At 42.5% G+C, this 20,107-nt stretch overlaps 1 protein-coding gene and 1 pseudogene across 1 annotated transcript in view; one reads left to right on the top strand and one right to left on the bottom strand.

Annotated features, from left to right (window-relative positions):
* Positions 1–20,107, top strand: part of LOC146893730 (uncharacterized) — a 133,889-nt gene that overhangs the window by 49,097 nt on the left and 64,685 nt on the right. The gene's annotated exons all lie outside the window — the stretch shown is intronic.
* Positions 1,714–8,587, bottom strand: LOC148121074 (2'-5'-oligoadenylate synthase 1A-like; annotated as a pseudogene).

Raw genomic sequence — 20,107 nt, 5'->3', positions numbered from 1 at the left:
GTAACTTCGGTCTGTAACAGAAAACACCGATCATGTCATGAGACATGAGCCCACATTGGTAGTTGGAAGGGTATGCAAATGAACCTGGGGGTAGGGCACCATGACTGGCTACCTGGAACCCCTCAGAAGAAGGGCCAGCATATCCCCAAGTTGTGAAGATGGCAGTTAGGACTTTTGGGGATGGGGTAACTTAGCCCGTTGAAAGTGTACATAGCCCTACCTGAGTTCACCTCATTCGGTAACAGATCTTCCAAAATGGGAGAGAGAGCCAAGCCACCTTTCTGCTGTGTGACTGTTCTAAAGGTCACAGCAGTCACAGGTGTCTCCCTCCTGGGTCCATTCTCCTTTTCTTCCTGACCTTCTGAGGTTTGCTTCCCACATCCCTGAACCCATTCTAAGCTCAATCCTGAGGCCATGCATGATATCATCTGTTCCCTAGCATCAGAAAAGCCCTGCCCCAGAAGAGGAAAGGTTCAAGTGTAGGTCCCTCTGTGCCACGTTGTGACTGTGACGCAGCCCTGCTGAGTCCCATGGGTCACATGACAATGAGATAGGAAAGATGAGCTGCTTCATGGAGCTGAGCATTTACTTCTGAGTCCATGGGAATCCCAGCCACACATCTCCTTAGCTGACAGTCCTTGAGTCAGTGGCTTCAGCTCTCTCATCCTACTGGCCTCCTGTGTGTATTGTGTGCATGTATGTATGTGTGTGTGTGTTTCTGTGTACATGTGTATTTTCATGCACATATATGCTTTTGTATGTGTGCGTGTTTGTGTGTGTGTTATCAACACAGAATGCTATACTTCTCAAGTGCTGTCTCCTTGACGTTTGGGTTGCATTGCATTGAAACTCACCAAGGAGACTATGCTCCCTTGCTGGCCAGTGCAGGGACCTCATTGTCCACATATTGGAATGGCAAGTGCACACCTCCTTGTCTGACTCATTTATGTGATTCTGGTGATGATATTAGGCTCCTGATCCTTGCTTACGTGACAAGTGTGTTATTGACCGAGCCTCCTCATATCATCAGAGAGAGAAGGATTCTATTAAGCACAACTTATAGAGCCCTAGTGGGGATTCTGTGAGCTACTGTCTGATAAAGACCACAAGACAAGCATGTGTGCAGATCCTGTGAGCTACTGTATGATAAAGAACATAAGACAAGCATGTATGCAGATCCTGTGAGCTACTGTATGATAAAGACCACAAGACAAGCATGTGTGCGGATCCTGTGAGCTACTGTATGATAAAGAACACAAGACAAGCATGTATGCAGATCCTGTGAGCTACTGTATGATAAAGAACACAAGACAAGCATGTGTGTGGATCCAGTGAGCTACTGTATGATAATGCAGGATAGAGCCTGAACACAAAGCAGACTCTCAGAGTAGAGGCTGTCATTTCTTAGGAGGCTGAGCAACAGGAACTCTGCAGGGGTGATGTGACAATCACTGAGACCAAGAATGACTGTAAAGCAAGCAGTGTCCCTCTGCTGTTTGGGTGTAGTCTTGGTCTCCTCATCTACAGACAGGAAAGCTCACCTCTGCCTCCCAGGACTGCAGGTCTTCATGTCAATCATGTGACAAGTGAACAGTGTTCAACACAGTGACAGGACAGGAAATGCTCCATTGACACGGAGCTCCCACCTCCCCATTTCGACACTGCTACAGCATGGTCTTCCCTGGTGGGGAGGTTGAGTCTTGAGGAGACAGGCTACCTGGCTCTTGTGAGCTGACTCAGCAGGTACATTGAGATTTCCTGGTCTTGAAAGTCATAATAAACTGTCCAATGGACTTGAAGCTGCTTGTATTTTGTGATCAGTTCCAAAACTGTCTTGAAGCCCTGGACTGTATTGAACTCAGTGACTCCATTCCCACATTCCCAGGCATAGACTGTCAGCAGCTCCAGGGCATACTGTGGGGACAGCGGCTCACCCAACTTCTCCTTACAATATGAAGAGAACGACATTGAGATAAACAGGGTTGTCAGCTGTTGTGTGGGGACTGTTTATGTAGATTTAGTCTATGGACACTCCCCTGCTATAGCCAAGGACTGAGTGTTTGAAATGGAGGCTGCATGATCCACACTGAGCATTTACCAGCAGGCATAGGAGGAATCATGACACAGTGATTGACAGCCAAGAAGTGAGGGTCAGAGCAGGATAGTCATGATGCTCACTATTTATGGTTTTATAACAGGCTCTGAAATAACAGGGGAGGAGATAGGGAGAGGGCCCAGTCAGTAAAGTGCCCCCCCACTCATGTCAGGGAGTTCAGATCCCAGCACACACAGGCTTATGAGAGCAGTGACTCATAATCCCAGCTTTAGGTGGAAGAGATGGAGTTCCCAGGGCTCTACAACTGTTTAGAACTGTCGATTTAGCACTCTGTGGGCTCAAGTGTAAGGCCCTGAGTGGATTTACAAAATGGAGAGTGACTCATACTCTGGCCTCCACATGTATGTGCACACACATATAAGCACAGACACATGCGCTCCCTAGAACAGGTATATAGACAGAAACATCATGCAAACATTTTAAAAGGTACAGAAAATAAAAAGAGATTGCCTGTTTAAAGAGCTAATAGCTTGAAATGGCAGGAAAATAGAAACCAGAGAATGTGACAGGCTTAGCCCCAGAAGGAAGCAAAAATCCAGACACAAATGATGTAGCAACCAGGAAGCAGTGGACCAGATATGGCTGAAGAAAGAGTAGGCTAACTGGAAAGTGGACTAGAAGACACCTACTGGAACAAGCGTGAAAAGTCCTCCTTCCTCCAGCTCCCCTCCCCCTTCCTTCTCCCTCCTACAGCATCACCTTCCCCTGCTGTCTCCCCTTTCCTTCTCTTCTCTCAAATCCTCCCCTTCTGCTTCTCCTTCCCCTCTTTTCCTTCTCATTTTCTATTTTCTCACCCCCTGTTTTTCTTTTTTTCCTTTTTGTGAACCTGACATAAAGGTAGAGCCATCCTGAGACGATGGACTCACAAATGAGAAAATGCTTCTATCAAACTGCCCTGTGGGGCATTTTATTAATCAATGATTAACGAGAGAGAGACAGCCCACTGTGACAGGTGCCATGTCTGGGCAGATGACCCTGGAGTATACAGAAAGGCAAGCTGCATGAGTCATGGAGAGCAAGCCAGTGAGCAGAATTCCTCCATGGTTTCTGCTTCAGTTACTGCTCTGACTTCCTCAGTGATGGACTGTGACTGGGAATGTGCAACCTAATAAGACATTTCCTTACCAAGAGACGTTTGGTCATGTGATAAAATATTGTGTCAACAGAAAGCAAACTAGAATATCCCTGCTTTTCTCTGGCCTGTATCCATCCATGTATAAACAGGACCCACAGTGGCTGGACTAGATGCCATACCAGTTGGTACCAGTGCTTGACCAGGCAGATAAGATTCTTCAGCTTGGGTGGACGATCCTTGAGGAGGTTACTCTGCAGCTCTGTGAAGCTGGTGGAGAACGCGCTTTTCTTCCCCAGGGAGGTGCACTCATTGATTAGCCTTCTGTAGACTTGGGGTTCAGGCTTGTTGTAGACATTGACATCACCTGTAAAGGAGGCTTCACTTAGTTAATACCACAGCTCTTTTCTGAGGTTCTTTGGTTTGTCTGGGGTGACAAGCTCACAGGCTGTGGGATTCTGTGAATGGGGCAGAGATTAACCACTGCAAGCATCACTCCCAATACATCCATGTGTCCCAGCACACCTCAGAACTGCATACACCATGTGTTCCTAATATAGTGCCTTCCTCACAGGCCTGGAGACAGTGGTGGGAGGAAACATCATACTGAGGTCACACACAAGAGGGTTGTGCGGTCATCTAATAATGGTCAACCACATCCTGTGTGCCCAGTATTTTCTGCACAGGGCTTGTCATGTGTGTGCACTCCTGCTCATGCCAAATTTACTGTGGAGCAGTCTGGGAGCAGTCTGCTGCATTTTATATCATGCATCTCAGGCTTACAGAGTCTGATATTTGTGTTCATGAAAAGTTATACATGTATGATTGGAGGTAGTATGGGACATTGGGTGTCTTCCTTTATAGTATGTCACCTGATCCTTTTTTTCTCTTTGAGCAAGGAGCTGGACTAGCATCCAGAAAACCACAGAGATTCTCCTGTCTCTGCCTCCATAGTGCCAGGGTTACAGGTCCATGACTAACACTTTCTAAGTTAGGTGGATGTTGGGGATTTGAACTTAGGTCTTCGTGCATGTTCAAAATTCCCCTTATCCACTATGCTATCTCCCCAGTCACTGTGTGTTTACATTGAAGAACCTAACTTAATGTCATGTGACTTTATTTATCTAGGTTCTGGGAAGAGCAGGGTGTGTGTTTGTGTGTGTGTGTGTGTGTGTGTATGTGTGTGTGTATATGTGTGTGTGTGTCCTATGAACTTGTAGATGGACAGCATGCTATGGAATAGCTGTATGTGTGCAATTGTGTGTGGGTGCATGTGCACATTTGAGTGGATTAGGCAGGCAGCAGGCTACATCTTAGGTGTGTGCACATGTGTGACTGTGGCTGTAGCAGGCCACACCATCAGGATTTGATGCTGACATAGTAAAAAGTCACCTGCTGATGGAGTTGGGGACTTGCCTCATGGACTGATTTTCAACTTGAGGGTCCAGCAGAATAGGGCTCATTGGCTATGTCATCTTGGGTAGGGTTGTGGCAGGGTCCTCTCTTGGGTTGTCACCCACACAGCCATTCCTAAGGGGTTCTTCTGTGGTGGCCTTACTTCCTTACTAGAAAGCTGCCTGAGGTTGGGGAAGTCTATGACCAAGACAGGTTTCTGGGGGAACCGCATTATGGTGTTTCTTGATCATTCCCTGTGGGCCCCCTCTCCTTACAGCTTCCCACAGCATGCAGTTGCCCCTTCTCCCAGGCTTGCCTCTCATTCTCTGATGCCTGAGACTCTACTGTTTCCATGGCTCTCCTAAACCAAGAGCAGTGACCTGGTCTTTAAGTTAACAGCAGCTGTTCACACAGTGGCCATCAGGGGGTGCTGTGTTCCCCAAATATAAAGCCTCAAGTATTCTCTTCACTTCCCAAGGCCCAGTGTGCTTTCAGGGGTGTCCCTGGTTGTCTTTGGGAAGAGCTGGATAATTTTCAATTTTGGAGGTACATTGTGTGTCAGGCCTGATATAATATCTTAATGTAGAGGGTCATTTCATGAATAATATAACGTGTATACATGTTGGAGGCTGGGGTGGTGACGACTGGGTTTCCAGGATTCTTGAGGCAGATAACACTCCTCTGACAAGTTATACATCTTGCACTAAACCTCCCACAGACACCCAGGCCTCTGTCCATGTCTGAGGTTTCCACTGGAAAAAAATGCATCAGTTTATAAATTTCAGTGAGTTCTCAACTGCCTCATGTTTAGAAAGACAAAATCCAGTCAGCCACAAATATTGGTGGTAAACTGATGGCAAATTTAATGTGCCTTTATTCCCTCAGTGGGCCAGCTTGCTTCTTAATGTCCTTCTCTGATGGATTCTCATTCCCCACTCCCAAATTTCTAAATCCCTCCTCCCCAGCTCACCTCTAAAGCGATCCTCTGTTTGGGTGAATTTCTCTAATGATAAACACTTTCAGTTCAGGAATAGGAGGTGTGAGGTTGTGAGATTATCAGTAATGTGATTAGCTCACAATCATGAGGACCCATCTTGGAAGCCCAGGACTCATGGAAACACTGGGAGTGGTTGCACAGGATTGTAATTGCAGAGCTGGGGAGGTGAAGACAAGAGGATTCCCAGGGCTCTGTCCAGTCAGTCAAGATTAATGTGTAATTCCAGGTCACAGAGAGACCAGGACTCAGAAAAGATGGATGGCTGTTGAGGTGTGTTAGCCATGGTTCATGATCACATCCTCCCCACAATGAATCCACATATGACACGAGAGAGAGAGAGAGAGAGAGAGAGAGAGAGAGAGAGAGAGAGAGAAGAGGGGATGAAGGCAATCAGAAGGATGAGCTGAGGCTCTGACTGGCTTACCCAGGATATCATAGGCCAGCAAAACATCAAACTCCACCTCCTGCTGGAGCTCGGCAGAACTCAGGTTCAAGATTATCCCGGGGAGTTGTTCTTTCATGATCTGAGGACCCAAATTTCACTGGGAAATTTTGCTTGCCCTATAACTGGCACAACTGTTTCTCAATCTCCTTTAGGAATTCTTCTCATTGCTTTAACTGATCCTCAATACTGGTGAAATTGTTAAGGAACATCATGAGTTTTTCATCTGACCTGCCTATGAACATTTTCCGTTTGCCTGAGGAGCCACCCTGAAAGACAACAATGAGAAAGACTAGGATCAAGGAGTCCAGATGCTGTACAGCCTAAGGGTACACCAACTAGTGTGATGATGGATAGAGAAAGCCGGATTTGCGCTGAGCAGTAAAATCAGGATCTATGTGGTAAAATAGTTGGTTCTGGATCTCTTCATGGTAGGAGAGATAAGTCAGACTCAGAATGACAGACATCAGATTTTTTTCTCTGGAGTTTAGAGTTAAATATCTGCGTGTGTGTGTGTGTGTGTGTGTGTGTGTGAGAGAGAGAGAGAGAGAGAGAGAGAGAGAGAGAGAGAGAGGGACAGAGAGAGAAAGAGACAGATAGAGGAGAGGGAGAGAGTATGAGAAAGACAGAGGGGTCTAAAGGAAATGAGGTGCAAGGGATGGCAATGGTGGTAGAAAGGGTAGCACATTTCCTCTAAGGTCTTAGAATGCAGATGTAGCTGCACTCATGTGATATGAAATCAGAAGGAGACTCTCTGGGAATGTTCTGATGGGGGAGGGGCAAATAACAGGATGGTAGTCTGTGGGAGGAGAGTATATACATATATAATTAATATATACATATGAAAGTATTGTCAGGAGCTTCATTGTTAGCATTGTTAGTTGGAGGGAATACATTTATACAATATCACATTATTAAAACAAATTGGCTTTATGTAATCTAGAATAACATAAAAGTCATAGAACCACAGAAAAAAGAGTAAAAATGAATCCAAACCTATAAAACAACAATAAAATAAAGAAGACAAAGAACTCATACTAAGGAGAGCCTCCCTAAATAAATGCTGAGAACAATCATTTAACTCATGTGAGCACTGGTCAAAGGTCATTACAAATGTCATTTCTGGGGACCCACAGCCAAACATCAATGGGAGACTGGGGAATCCTGTGGAAGGGAGAAGGAAGGATTATAAGAAGGTGAGGGGTCAAGGACACTGCCTGGAAACCTGTAGCATCAGCTAACCAGGATTCATAGGGGCTCACAGAGATTTAGCTGAAAACCAAGGAGGCTGCATGGGACTGACCTAGGCCTCTGCTTTTATGATGTGGTTGTGTAGCTTGGTCTCTTTATGGAACTCCTAACAGTCTCTGACAGACTCTCCAAAACAGGGTCTTTTGCCAGCTTTTGGGACCCTGTTCCCCCTACTGGGTTGCCTCATCCAGCCTTGTGTGAGGAGAAGGATATGCCATGGCTAATTAATAGCCGTGGGAGGCCTTTCTGCTTCTGTAGAGAAACTGTGGAAGAGTGGACTTGGAGGACACAGGGGAGGCAGGAGAGGAGGGAGAGAAAACCATAGTCAGGATGATGATGTTAATAATAATAATAATGAAATACATCATATCTGGGTACAGAAAGGTGGCTCAGTAGTTAAAAGACCCTGTTTTCTTACAAATGTCCCGAGTTTAGTGCCCAGCACCCACGTAGCTCAGTTCACAACCACCTATGTAACTACAGCTAAAAGGGATGTGACATCCACTCTTCAGCTCTGAAGGCACCCCACTACCATGTGCACAGCACACATCCACAGGAATTTAAAAGTAAAATGAGAAATAAACCAACAGCAACATTATCTCTGCAGCTTTAACAGTGACTGAGACTTAGGTACTGTCATGAAGTTCGATCTGACAGACTCTGACTCAATCCCAGTGAGGACCCATCAATCCAGTTACCCACACATGGGGTACTGTCCTGTCCCGTGTCACATTTGACTTAGTCTACATGTCCTGTGCCATCACAGGAGTTGTGCAGAGAACACTGTACAAACAGAAGATAAGTAACTAACCAAAGGCCGCACAGCAATGTAAAGATTGGTTCCTCTGATCCACCACCCTCCAGAAAGCTACTTCCCCAAGCTTGGGCTCAGGTTCCCTGACTCTGAAATGGATGTGACCTTGGAGGGTGGAGTACAAACTGTAGTTAGGGCTCTTTTCCTAACACAGATGTGGGACCTGGGGGGCAGAAACCACTACAGGACTGTTAACAGAGGTGGGGAAAAGGATCAGGGCTTCAGTCTGATTCCTGAGGGTCCTCTCCTCTCATCTGGGCCAGTTCAGGCTGAGAGGGGCTTATCTTCACGAACTTGGCAACCCTCACAGGGTAGTCAGTGTCTCGGAAGCACTTCTCCTTCAGGAAGGCACACATGGTGTTGATGACAGTTCTGACATCATTACGGAAGCTGATGTTGGGTTGGAGGTAATAATCTATGAACCTGTCCAGCTCTGAGGCCCAGGTGCTGCTGAGTCCCTGCCCCATCCTCAGGCCCTGAAGCTTTTCTTCTCTCTGCATCCTGAGGCTCCTGTGTCTCTCAGGCTGGCTGAACCCAGGCGCAGGGCTTCTCAGTTTTTATTCCTAGGAATGGGTGAGGCTGCCTGTATTTCCAAGTCTGTGATTCTGAGGAGCCTGTGGGCACACGGTCAGAATGATTCATTGTGAACACTGCCCTGGGGAACTGTGAGAAAGGCTCCAGAAAAAGAGGCCTCAAATGCACTTTGTTTTCTGTTTGATGTGGCTTTGGGCCTCAGGTGACAAACATTTACATTTGATTTATAATACATGCTTATTCATAATACTAAGTGCCTACATAAGGAAGCTGGAAAAAATCTGCAGTAGAGAGCTAACAGAACACCTAAAACTCTAGAACAAAAAGAAGCAAACTCACGCAAGAGGACTAGGTGAAGGAAATAATCAAATTGAGAGCTGAAATCAATAAAACAGAAACAAAGAAAACAATACAAAGAATCAAGGAGACAAAGAGTTGGTTCTTTGAGAAAATAAACAAAATAAACAAACTTTTATCCACACTAACAAAAGGCAGAGAAAGAATAATCAGATTAACAAAATCAAAAATGAAAAAGCAGGTATAACAATAGACACAGAGAAAATCCAGATAATCATCAGGACATACTTCAAAAACTTGTACTCCACAAAATCACAAAACTTACAGGAAATGGACAATTTTCTTGATAAACATCACTGGATAAATCAAGGCCAGATAAACAAATTAAATAGACCTATAACTGCTAAGTAGAAGCAGTCATCAAAATTTCCCACCAAAAAAAAAAAAAAAAAACCCAAGGACCAGAGGGTTTAATCTCAGAATTCTACAAGATTTTCAAAGAACTAATACCAATACTCCTCAAATTATTCCACACAATAGAAACAGAAGAAATATTACCAAGCTCTTTTTGTGAGGCTACAGTTATCCTGATACCAAAACCACACAAAGACATTACTAAGAAAGAGAGTTACAGACCAGTCTCACTTATGAACATTGAAGCAAAATAGTCAAGAAAATACTGCCAAACTAAATCCAAGAACACATCAGAAAAATCATCCACCATGAACATGTAGGCTTCATCTCAGAGATGCAGGGATGGTTCAACATACAAAAATCTGTCAATGTAATTCACCATATAAACAAACTGGCAGGAAAAAAAACATATGATAATCTCATTAGATGCTGAAAAAGCCTTTGACAAAATTGAACACCTCCTCATGATAAAAGTCTTGGAGAAAGCAAGGATACAAGAAGCATACCTAAACAGAATAAAGGCAATAAACAGCAAGCCTGTAGTAGGAGTCAGCTCGTTCATTGTCTGGTTGCCCAGACACCAATATTATTACACAGAAACTGTATTATTATAACACTACTTGGTCTATTAGCTCATGCTTCCTATTGGCTAGCTCTTATATCTTAATTAACCAATTTATTTTAATCTGTGTATTGCCATGTGGTTCTGGCCTACCAGTAAATTTCCATCCATCTGGTGTCTGTCTCCTGCAGCAGCTACATGGCTTCTCACTGACTCTGCCTACTGTATCTCTATCTTCTTGGAACACTTACCTTGCCCTACTCTACATTGCAATAGGCCCAAAGCAGCTTCTTTATTAACCAATGGTATTCTCAGCATACAAAGGGGAATCCCACATCAGCAAGCCAACAATCAATATCAAACTAAATGGAGAGAAACTCAAAGCAATCCCACTGAAATCAGGAACAAGGCAGATTTCCCACTTTCCATATCTATTCAAAATAGTATTTGAAGTACTAACCTGAACAATAAGACAAGAAAAGGCAATCAAGAGGATAGAAATCAGAAAAGAAGAAGTCAAACTCTCACTATTTCCTGATGATTTAATAGTATACATACGTGACCCCAGAAAATCTACCAGGGAACTCTTACAACTCATAAACACCTTCAGTAATGCAGCAGAATACAAGATTAACTAAAAAAAATCAGTAGCCTTCCTGTACACAGATGATAAATGGGGTGAGAAAAAAATCAGAGAAATATCATCCTTTACAATAGTCACAATAGTATAAATATCTTAGAGTAACTCTACCAAAACAAGTGGAAGACTTGTATGACAAGAACTTTAAATCTTTGAAGAAAGAAATTGAAGAAGACACCAGAAAATAGAAAGATCCCCCATGCACTTGTGGAAGTAGAATCAACATAGTAAAAATGACAATCTTACCAAAAGCAATGCCCAGCAAAATCCCAGCAAAATCCAAAATCCCAGCAAAATCCAAAATCCATTGTTGAAAGAACAATACTCAATGAAAAAAAAAAAAACAGGATAGCCAAAGCAATTCTGTACAGTAAATGTACTTCTGGAGGCATCACAATCCCTGACATCAAACTCTACTACAATGCTACAGTAGTGAAAACAGCCTGGTAGTGTCATAAGAACAAACAGGATGACAAATAGAATGAAATAAAAAACCCAGATATCAGTCCACACACCTATGAACACCTTATTTTTGACAAAGAAGCTGAAAATATAAAATGGAAAAAAGAAAGCATATTCACAAACAGTACTAGCATAACTGAATATCAACACATAGAAGAATGAAAATAGATCCATATCTATTGCCATACACAAAATTGAGTCCTCAACATAAAACCAACCACACTGAATCTCATAGAAAAGAAAGTGGAAAGTATATTTAAATGCATTGGCACAGGAGACCACTTTCTAAATATAACCCCAGTAGCACAAACACTGAAAGCAACAACTAGTAAATGGGGCCTCCTGGAACTAAGAAACTTCTGTAAAGCAAAGGACATGGTCAACAAGACAAAATGGCAGCAACAGAATGGAAAAAGATCTTCACCAACTCCACATTGAACAGAGGACTTATTTCCAAAATATAAAAAGAATTCAAGAAACTTGACATCAAAAGAAAAACAATATAGGGTCCTGGAGAGATTTCTCAGTGGTTAAGAGGCACTGACTGCTCTTCCAGCAGACCCGGGTTCAATTCCCAGTACCCACATGGCAGCTCACAACTGTCTGTAATTCTAGTTCCAGGAGACCCAATACTCATGGCAAAACACCAATGTACATAAAATATAAATAAATACATAAATAATAATAAATAAATATATTTTAAAAAGAAAAAAACAATCTGATAAAAAATGGGATACAGACCTAAACAGAGAACTCTCAGTAAAAAATCTCAAATGGCTGAAAGTCACTTAAGAAAATACTCAATATTCTTATCCATCAAAGAAATAAAAATTGAAATAACTCTGAGATTCCATATTTCACCTGTGAAAATAGCCAAGATTAAAAATACTGATGACAGCTTATGCTAGAGAGGATGTGGGGTAAGGGGAACACTCCTCCATTGCTGGTGGGAATGCAAACTTTATAGTCAACTGGGAAATCAGTATAGTGATTTGTCAGCCAATTAGAAAACAATCCTCCTCAAGGCCCAGCAATACCACTTTTGAGTACTATACCTAATGGATGCTCAATTATACCACAAGGACATGTGCTCAACAATGTTCATAGCAACATTGTTTGTTATAGCCAGAACCTGGAAACCAAATGCCCCTCAACCAAAGAATGGTTAAAGAAAATGTGGTACATTTATGTAATGGAGTTACACAGTAGTTAAAAAAAAATGACATCTTGAAATTTCCATGCAACTGGATGGATCTAGGAAAAAACATATTGAGTGAGGTAACTCAGACAGAGAAAGACAAATAACATATGTACTCACTCATAAATGGCTTTGAGACATAGAGCAAAGAAAAACCAGCCTACAGTCCACACCCTAGAAAACCCAGACAACAAAGAGGACCCTAAGAGACACATACATAGATATACTTAGGAAGGAGAAAAAGACAACATCTCCTGAGTAAATTGGGAGCGTGGGAGTCACAGAAGAGGATAGAAGGGGAGAGGAGACGAAAGGAGGGGAGTGGAGAAAAATGTATAGCTCAAAAAAAAAACAATAAAAAGTAAACCTTAAAAGGAAAGTTATAAAACAGTACACTGAAACTGAAGTCAGGCCGTCTGCAGCATTGCACTGCAGTCTGTCCCCTTCCTTCATGTCCTCAGATCCCAGGCCAGGCTGACAAGATCTGCACAGGTCAATGAAAGTTGACAAGTGGCACCTGAACCAGGGACCTAAATGAAAATTTACAGGAAGACTGGTGGACCCCTGCACTAGTAAGGAGGTAAGCAGGAATTAATGGTGGGCAAAAGCCAGAAAAACTGGCACCATATATTGAGTTGATGCATTGTTTCTTTAAAGAGAGAGGTGCTATAATGTCTAAATCCCTGTTGCAAGAGTGTTGGGATTTAAGAATTAAAGTGTAATTCATAGTTTCCTGAAAAGAGCACTTTAGATCCCAGAGTGTGGAGTCAAGTTAAAGGAAAAATAGTGAAAACCCATTTACAAGAAGAAAGAATTCTGATACAGTTCTGGGTAGCATGGACATTGGTCTATATTGCGATACAAACAACAAATGGGGACAAGTCAAAGATTTAGAAAAAACTATGCCAGATTCTTCATGTGGGTATGAGATAAATAATGAAACACACACACACACACACACACACACACACACACACACCTCACAAAGTCTTACAAGTTAAAAAGGGTTTTTTTTTCCAGTGCAAGTTCAGAAGGGACCCAGTGAAACAAAATCGAAAGCAAAAATGTCTGCTCTGTTCAAGGATGAACACCTGGCTGTCCACTCCCCTGCCTATCTATTATACCCTCCTCTGTCTGAGGACTTTGAGGAGTGCAATGAATGAGGGAGGGGAAAATGATGTTCTACCATTCCCTAGAAGAGCACCTTTTTTTCTGGGAGTGAGGACACAAGGTATACGTTACCAGGTTCTGGAAAAAAAGATAGAGTTAACTTCTAATACAGATAATTGTGCCCCCTTGAGATTTTTTTCTCATCCCCAACAGGTGGTCAGGTGTCATGTGGCTGATGGAGAGGCAGAAATCCTACTCTTAAGCAACTGGCATGTGGGGATGCTGATATCGCCGGCCAGGCTGCCACCCGTTCCTTCTGACAGAAAGGACATGTTAATGAGTATATCCACTACTGTGCAATATTGGGCCTCAGCATGCTCAGGGGTTGACCAGGCCTCTATGGCCTCCAAGAGCAGGAACAACTTGGTTTAATAGGAAATTGATGAAAGATAATATCTCTTTCCTGGACTTAATTACCTTTTTTTAAGTTCATGTGTATGTTTGTGCTTTCGGTAAGTGTGTATTTGTGAGTATGTGACACACCTATGTATATGTGTGTTTATAAATGCATGCACATGTGTGTGTGTGTGTGTGTGTGTGTATTTGTCTGTGTGTCTGTGTGTCTGTGTGTAGAGAATAGGGGTTGGTGTCGGGAATCTTCCTAGATCACTCTCTGCCTTCTTCTTTTTGAGGCAAGTTCTCTAAAGTCAAACCTAGAGTTTATTGTATGGTTAGTCCTCTCAGCACCCTGCTCAGGGTTCTATACCTTCCAAGGGTGGAATTACTGCTGCCATGTTCACCCAGAGTTTATGTAGGTTCTGGCAATCTGACCTGATTGTTTTGCATGGCAAACACTTTAGCCACTGAGTTCTCTCCCCACCCCGTTTTTGCTATTACATAGAAATAATGTATTTTCTGTGCATGTGCCCTTGAACTGACCATTGCTTCCAGTCACCCCACTAATTCATAGATGGTTTCTGTTCCCCTAAAGCTTCAAGGCCATTTGTAGTTGGTTTGTTCCTGGGGTCACAAGTTCATGGCAAAACTTGATCTGTGTTTTTTGTCCCCATAGATTTGCCTTCCTTGTTCTCTAAATGGAGTTGTATTCTCCAGAGTGGTGTCTGTACTTGCCTCTGCTGTCTTTCACTAGGCAGGAGTGCTGAGAGTCATGAGTGAACTACTTCTCTAAAGTCAATAAGAAAGGGAAAGAGAACCTGACTCTGCCAGTAGACTACATTTTTTCTTTCTTTTTAAAATTTTTATTGTGTATGTGTGTGTAGTTGGTTCTCTGCTTCCTCCTTTATGGGGTTCCAGGACCTAACTCAGGTCACGAGGTTTACATGGCTTGTACTGTTATCTCCTGAGCCACCTTATTCCCCAACTGCATCTTTTTCCTTCTTTAGATGTACTCTCCCTACTGAGCCTGGTTGCCATGATTTACTATAGTAACAGGCTAGTCTCCAATTTGCAGTGATCCACCTGCCTCTGCCTCTCAAGAGGTAGAATTACAAGCTTTTAACATCAGACCTGGCTTAAGCTATATGATTTATTTTTGTTTGTTTGTCATGGTTTTAGTTTTTCAAGACAGGGTTTCTCTGTGTAGCTCTGCTTCTCCTGGAACTCATTTTGTAGACCAGGCTTTCTTTGAATTCAGAGAGTTTTACCTGCATTGGGATAATGCTCTTGAACACTGTAAAGATTTGTCACTTGTATTGCTTTAATGATATGCTGATTGGCCAGTAGCCAGTCAGGAAGTATAGGTGGAGTGACTGGACTAGAAGAATTCTGGGAAGAGGAAAGGCAGAGAGTCAGTCACCAGCCAGATGCAGAAGAAACAAGATGAGAGTGCCTTAATGACAAAAGATACCAAGACACATGGATAAACATGAATAAGAATTATGAGCTAGTTTAAATTTAAAGAGCTAGTTAATAATAAGCCTGAGCTAATAGGCCAAACTGTTTATGATTAATATAAGCTTCTGTGTGTTTCTTTGGGATTGAAATGCTGCAAAGCCAGGCAGGAAAAAAATTTCCATTATCTTCCTGCTTCTGGCTCCTGAGTGCTGGGATTAAAGGTATACACCACGGCCACCCAGCAAGCTATGTAATTTTTTTAAAGATTTATTTATTTATTATGTATTCAGTGTTCTGCCTGTATGTATCCCTGAAGGCCAGAAGAGGGCACCAAATCTCATTACAGATTTTTGTGAGCACATGTGGTTGCTGAGAATTGAACTCAGGACCTTTGGAGGAGCAGGCAAAGCTCTTAACCACTGAGCCATCTCTCCAGCCCAAGCTATGTAATTTTTAAATTTTTTGTGTGGGCAATTAACAATTGTTCTAAAGTATGAAGGAAATATTAATCTGATCTCTTGTAATGGAATTATGTTGTGTTTGTTAGGCTCTTTGTTTTTTGGAGACAGGGTCTCAGCTGGCATGGAAGTCTGTAAAGGTTTAGCAATTGTTTTAAAATAAAAACCACTTTAGATTACTGTCTCACTATGTAGCTCAGGCTGGCATTCATCTCAAGATCCTTAATCTCCAGAGGGCTACGTTGTGGGCATTGACCACCATGACCTGATGAATGGAGGTGTTGTCCCTTGGTGTTGAGTCAGGAAAAGACATTCAGAGCTCCTCAGAGTAGCCCCAGCCAATTTCTTGCCACTCCAATTTATGTTAGTGGGATGACTAAGAGGACTGGATGAGCCAGGAGATGGTGGCTCATGCCTTTAATCCCAGCACTTGGGAGGCAGAGGAAGATGACTGTTCATGACTTTGAGGCCAGCCTGATCTACTAAATGAGTTCCAGGACAGCAGACAGGGCTACACAGAGAAATCCTGTAAAAAAGGACTGATTGATTTTTGAGCCAGTGTTTTGCTGACTGGCCTGGAACTTGTTAGGAAAACCAGGGTGGTCTCACAGAGATCTACCTACCTCTGCATCCTGAGTGTTAGAATTAAAGGTGAATGCTGCCATGCCTGGCATTGACTTATATTAAAAAGATGTGCCTGTGTGTGTACCTGCCTGTGGGAGGCAGAAGAGGTCATTGGATCCTCTAGATCTGGAGTTACATGTGGTTGTGTTCCACCTGTCATGGGTACTATGAGATGAAAGCTGGCTATCAGGAAAGTAATAAATAGGAGGTGGGAGTGTGAATTGAAGGCCTCAAAAAGAATGAGAGAGAAAGAGTAAGTTTAAGAGAGACATAGTATAGACAGTCAGATTAAAAGGGGTAAAGAAATAATAAGCCATGAAAAGATGGAATGTGTGTAGAGAATTTAAATTATGTATATGTTTTTTCATCCCCAGAGATGCTCTGAAGGATGACCTCTGGAAAACTGGCCAGTAGGAAAGTAATACAGAGGAGGCAGGAGGGTGAATTGAGGGCCTCAAAAAGATAGAATGTATATAGATGTATGTTATTGTGTTGATTGTGTTGTCTTTTGTGTCCTGGACTGGAGAAAGACACTTAATTCTGGGAACTGCTAAGAAAGGTATTTTGGCTTTAAAATACAGGCCTAAGGATTTGATGCTTTGGAAAAGAGGTTCTGCTTTTGTCTCCACAGATGATGAGAACTTGTGGAGTCATTCCAGATTCATGTGGTTTGATTCATGGAGACCCCCTGAAATGTTGCTGTAAAATACCCCCAAGAATGCAGCACCCCCACTCAGCAGGAGGTAGCCAGTTTGACTATGCCCAAATCCCCTTAAACATTGTTTAAGTGGTGCCCCTTCAGTGATTCCAGAGCAGCAAGCCTACTTCCCCAAGTTCTGCTCTGCTCTATGCACCAACAGTTTGGAGAGAGGGTTACTGCCAGTTTCCATGATCAATCTAGTAAGGGTCTCTTTTAGGTTCTGATTTATATGCTCTACCTGGCCGAAACTCTGGGGCCTATAATTTCTAATCTGCCCCAAGGGGGCTTTCCCCTGAATCACCCATGCTGTAAAAACTGGTCCATTGTCTGAACTACTCAGAATGGGGGTGCCATACCTGGGAATGGTATCCTCCAGAAACTCCTAAAATACCAATTGGGCTGTTTCATGTTTGTTGGGATAAGCATATTATTACATTTTGTCTTAGAGTTTCTTTTGTTGTGAAGAGACACCATGACTACAACAACACTTATAAAGGAAATTATTTCATGGGCTGGCTTTCCAGTTTCAGAGGTTCAGTCCCTTGTCCTCATGGTGGAACATGGCAACATTCAGGCAGACATGGTGTTGGAGAGGTAACTGAGAGTTCTACATCTTGTGTAGCCAGCAGGAAGTGGTCTGTCTTACTGGTGTGGCTTGAGCATATATAAGATTTCAAAGCCGTCTTCCACAGTGACACACTTCCTCCAACAAGAACATTCCTATTCCAACAAAGCACACCTCCTAATAGTGCCACTCCCTAGGAGCTTATGGGAGCCATGAGAATTCAACCATGAGCCTCCACAAAGGAAGAAATGGGGCACCACAGGAAAACCCGAACTGTGATCCTTACAAAACAGTGCAGTATGCTAAGATAATACTGAGGGACTGTCCTGCCACATGGGACGAAATGAGTTCTGTGTATCCTTGTTCCCTGTTCTTGCCTTGGGGAGTACCATGTCCTTGATGGGCCATGGTATACTTCTGGCCTCCATGCATGGGGGACAAGGGCCTCTTTCTTGGATTAGGTTAAGGACAGGCCTGTGATTCTGGGGAATGGCCTGTGAACAGAGAGGTGGAGAAGTGACTTTTCTGTCCTTTTTTCTTTGGTGTTCTTGTTTGCCACTTGTCTGCATGTACATGTCTTTCCCTTGTCTGTGGAAATTTTCTTCTATGCCTTTTACTGAGCATATTTTCCATGAAGGATTCTTTTCATTCTTCTGTTCTCAAAATTCATAGTTGCATATTTTTCATGGTTTCCAAAGAGCTCACATACTTCCTTCATACTAAAAAAATGAAATCATCACAAGCCTTTTATTTGAATGATTGAGTTTCTCTTGTCTTATAGTCCAGTTTTCTGTACAATACATTCTAATTTTGTTGCTCTTATTCTGTTTTGAGTTAGGTTTATGTATTTTTTATTTCTTGGGTTGTTTATTTATCTAGATTCTAGGATTGTTTAATTCTTTATGTCTGTCTAATAAGTTCTGTTTTCATATCTTGAATTTTTATTTAAGATTTTGTTTTCTGAATTAATTCATAAAATTATGTGTATCCCAAAATTATTTGTGCCCTGATAAATTCATTGGTGAATTTCCTGAACACATTCAAAATCATTCTTTTGTATTTTTTGCGTTGAATTTTATTTATGTCACTCTTACTGTTTACCACTATTGTGAGATTGACCATGTTGGGGGGAATTATGTTTTCCTGGGTTTTCCATGTAACTTCCATTTTTGTGATGGGACTTCTTCATCTTGATTTAGTTTTCCGGTGAAGTGTTTCTGATACCTTTCTGTTCATGGAGTTTTGGATTGCCGTTTGGTGTTCCCAGTTGGGTTCTTCTTGGCTCATCTATGTTTTGCTTTAGCTCATATTGGAGACACATGGCACTGGCAGGTTTGTAGATGGATAGAGGACTGATGTGGGATGAGCTAGAGGTGCAATCCTTCTGACCTCACAAACCAGGTTTTGGGAACTGTGATGGGATATTTGGTGGGGCAGGGTTCAGCATGTCCCACATCCTCCAATCTCATGAGCCAGGTTATACTTATTACACCGGTTTAGTGCTTGTCCCTATGTGTTCACATATATTCTGACCTCATGAACCACTTTACACATAGTGCCATGGGTATATACACTAAGGGTTTGATCAAGGTGGTGAACCATCCATGACATTGCCACAGTTCTGCCAGACTCCTAAACTGATGTTCCTGCAATCACTTTTGTTGCTCTCTTGTCCCATGTTTAACTATCTTAAGTCATATGACTGCACTTCTCTGTTTGTATCCTCTGATGAGTCTTCGACATCTTAAAAATAAACTCAGATTCCTCCTGTAGAGATTGTATACATCTTTGGGCACATTTATTTTGGTATCGTTGTTTTGCTTGTTGTGTCCACCCTCATTCAGTATGATTTCTCAAATCCCTCTGCTTGAGATACTTCCTATGATTTCCTTCATTAACATTAGCCTCATTCCATGTAACTGTATTTTCTTTGGCTATGATTTGTTCTCATGCATCTCTCTACTAATAAAACTGCTGTTTGTTCCTATAGTGTTACAGTGCACACGTGTATCCCAACACTCAGGAGGTAGAGACAGGAACACCCTGCCTTTGAGAACAAGTCCTGGGGTACTTTCCTAGTGTATTAGGAAAATACACTAGGAAATGTGTATTAAAACACTAATAAAAACACAGAGACAGATATTGGGGTTCAAGTTAAAGATCAGAGAAGCAAAGCATTCATGCCACCAGAGAGATCTTAACTTGACCAAGGGTCAGACAAACACAGGGACCATTCTGCAGTACTCTCCACCAACCTCAGACTCCACACTCCACAGAGTGAGTTTCTGTCTCTTCCCTTTCATACGCCTCTCTCCTCCCAGTCACATCACTTCTGTCTCCACCTCCCTAGTGCGGAAATAAAGGTGTATGATCCCAACTTCTGGGATCACCTTTATGTGAGCTCTCTCATTTAGACAGATTCAATCTTGCATAACCCATGGTAGCCTTTAACTCTCAGAGGTACTTTTGCTTCTGTCTCCTGTGTTCTGGAACTAAAGGGGTGTTCCATCACTCACTGGCCCGTATGACTGACTTGGATGACTATTTTGCCCTCTGATCTTCAGCAAGCTGTATTTATTAAAACTCAAATAATATACCACTA

This window comes from Myodes glareolus, chromosome 8 (genome assembly GCF_982192425.1).
Source record: "Myodes glareolus chromosome 8, mMyoGla1.1, whole genome shotgun sequence".
Classification (NCBI taxonomy): domain Eukaryota; kingdom Metazoa; phylum Chordata; class Mammalia; order Rodentia; family Cricetidae; genus Myodes; species Myodes glareolus.
Note: the sequence above shows the minus strand (reverse complement) of the source record. Positions and strands in the feature narration are given on the sequence as shown.